A 3,208-nucleotide genomic window follows, 5' to 3' on the forward strand; every position below is an offset into this window, starting at 1 on the left:
GAAGGATCGCCGGAGCCCAGCAGGTCGAGGCTGCAGTGGCCGGGAGTGGCCACTGCACTCCAATCTGGGCGACAGAGTAAGACTCCAACTCAAAAAAAAAGAAAGAAATTTCTTTTATTAATGACCCACTATGTGGTATTTTGTCATAGCTACACAAAATTAAATAAGACAGATATTAACATTTAAATTTTATTTTAAAATTTGCTAGATGGCACTTGCCTGTAGTTACGGCTATTTGGAAGGCTGAGGCAGAAGCATCACCTGAGTCCAGCAGGTGGAGGTTGCTGTGGCTGTGAGTGTGCCACTGCACTCCAGCCTGAGTGACAGTGAGACTGACTCAAAAAAGAAAATAAAAATAAAAAAATAAAATTTACTGGAATAATAACGACAACTAACAACAGTAGCTCCCCCTATTCAAAAGGAGATATGTTCCAAAACCCTTGATGGATACCTAAAATTGAAGATAGTACTGCGCTCTCTATATATTGTACCATTTTTCCTATAAGTATACATATACATACAATAAAGTTTAATTTATAAATTAAGCACAGTAAAAGGTCAACAATAATAATAAAACAGAACAATTATTGTAACTTACTATAATAAAAGTTATGTGAATGTGGTCTCTCTCTCACTATCAAAATATCTTACTGTACTCGCCCTTCTTAGATGTAAGATGATAGCCAAGATAGTTACTAGGTGACTAATGGGTGGATGGCATCTACAGCATAGATATGCTGCACAAAATTGTAACTCACCTAGGCAGGACCCAGTGAGATGGTTGGAGTGTTTATCATACTACTCAAAATGGTGGATAATTTAAAACTTATGTATTGTTTATTTTTGTAATTTTTCATTTAATAATTTTTGACTGAGGTTGACTATGGATAACTGAAACCACAGAAAGTAAAACTTGAGACAAGGGGGGACTGCTGGATTCTCAACACATTCAGGCAATTAATGGTACTGAAGAAGACAAAATCCTTGTCCCCAAGAAACATAATTAAGTTAGCCTTTTTTTTTTAACTGCTTTCTGGAGAAAAGTAAAAAGCAGGTTCATCGACAACAGAGATTTGTTCAGGACAGTCAGCTACATCTTCTCCTCAGCCCCTACATCCTCCTTCATGGTTACTGCTAATGCAATGCTGGGTGGCTTGATAACCAGCTTGACCAGGCTATATTATATTGAGATCCTCTTCCAGTTGATTGGTCAGGAGCCAATGCTGGGGAACCATTGCACTGGCTGGAGATGTTCTAGTGACAAACCATCATTCGTTTATTGAAAAAAACAAACAAAAAATAATAATTGCCATAGTCTCTTCAGAGACTGGCTCTAAAGAACTTGGTTCTGCAGGGCTCGGTGGCTCAGCCTGTAATCCCGTGCTTTAGGGAGGCTGAGGTGAGTGGATTGCCTGAGCCCATGGGATCGAGACCCACCTGGGCAGGCGAGACCTCATCTCTACAATAAAATTTTAAAAAAATTAGCCAAGTGTGGTAGCCCGCGCCTGTAATTCCAGCTACTCGGAAGGCTGAGGCGGAAGGATCGCTGGAGCCCAGCAAGTCGAGGCTGTGGTGGCGGACTCCAACTAAGAAAGAAAGAAAGAAAGAAAGGATGGAAGGAAGGAAGGAAGGAAGGAAGGAAGGAAGGAAGGAAGGAAGGAAGGAAGGAAGGAAGGAAGAAAGAAACAAAGAAAGAACTTGGTCTGCAAGACCTCAAGAGGGAAAGAATCTTTATACCAAAGGCTGCTGGCATTAGTAGTACCCACTAGACCTGAAAACACAGCACATCTGAAGAGACAAGAAGACTGAATCTCAGGAGAGCTTGAACATTTGATGGTGACACTGGAGTCCTATTCTTGTCACACTACTGTGTCCCCTCAGTCAGAGCACAAGTTAATTGAACAAAGGTCAACTAGTTTATAGTTTTGATTTTAGATATTTAGTTGAGATTAACAAATGTGATCCCTAATAATGGCCTTCCAACATGTAATGGACTGTTTTGCAGCATGAAGTGGTCAATTGTCTTCTATCTTTACTAAAGACAGGTCAAGATCCTGAATTACAGCTTGAGAAAGTTCCATTGTCATTTCTAAGAGTCAGTTGATTGTGTATTGATTATCTGTGTTTCTTCTCAATGTTAAAACCTTCTCTTGATTAAGTACTTACCATGCATCAGGTTCTGTGCTAAACATTTTACATGCCTTTCTATCCTCTAAATTTTTATATCAACCCTGTATAGTAGGCATTACCTACCCAACTTATAGATGAAAGAAGTGATATTTAGATTTTAATTCTTTTTCAAGCTTACATAGAACAAGTTAAATGGTAGAACCAGGTCTATTTCAAAGCCTTGTTCTTAAATGTCATTTATTATGCTTTTGACTGCAAGTAATGGACAACCCTCACTTAAATTGTCTTAAAGAAAATGCCACAACTCACAAAACTGGAGGTCCAAAGGTAATGTGGCTCCAGAGCAGTATTTCAGGACCTTGAATTCTCTTGGCAGGGATTCTATCGACTTTGTCCTCCTCTATGTCTTGGATTAATTCTCAGACTGACAGCAAGACAGCTCATCAGTTCCAAGCATTATATCCAGACACAACAACATCCAGAGAAAGAAAAGAACTATATCTTTCTTGTCTCCCATTTAATATTGAGGACACCTTTCCCGGAAACTTCTCCTCCCCAAAGATTTTCTCCTATGTCTATTTTTTGTCGGATTTCAGTGATCTACACTGACAAGAGGTAGGATTGCTGCGATTGGCTTAGATTAATCATCTGGGATAAAGTAGATTCTGATGACTAGAGAACTTGGACTACTCTACTGCTTTCTATAAAAATAACTATTATTAATTCATTGAAATGTTCAGAGCCAAATTTTATGCCTACCACTAGCAATGTATGAACTTTGGATATTAACATTATCCTGAGCTTTATCTTATTTCTTACTTCAGTTTCCTCAGATCCTATTTTTTAATATTTTGAACATGTGTTTTGTTGTAAATAGCCTTGGATACTTTTTGGAATTAGGTGGAATAAAAATAATGATTAAGTCACTATTTAAATATTTAAAATAAAAATAGTTTTTTTTTTCTTTTAAGAAAATAACCAAATCATCCGGGCTCGGTGGCTCAGCCTGTAATCCCGCGCCTTGGGAGGCTGAGGTGAGTGGATTGCCTGAGTCCATGGGTTCGAGACCCACCTGGGC

This window comes from Carlito syrichta, unplaced genomic scaffold (genome assembly GCF_000164805.1).
Source record: "Carlito syrichta isolate Samal-C Ts95f unplaced genomic scaffold, Tarsius_syrichta-2.0.1 Scaffold313382, whole genome shotgun sequence".
NCBI lineage: Eukaryota > Metazoa > Chordata > Mammalia > Primates > Tarsiidae > Carlito > Carlito syrichta.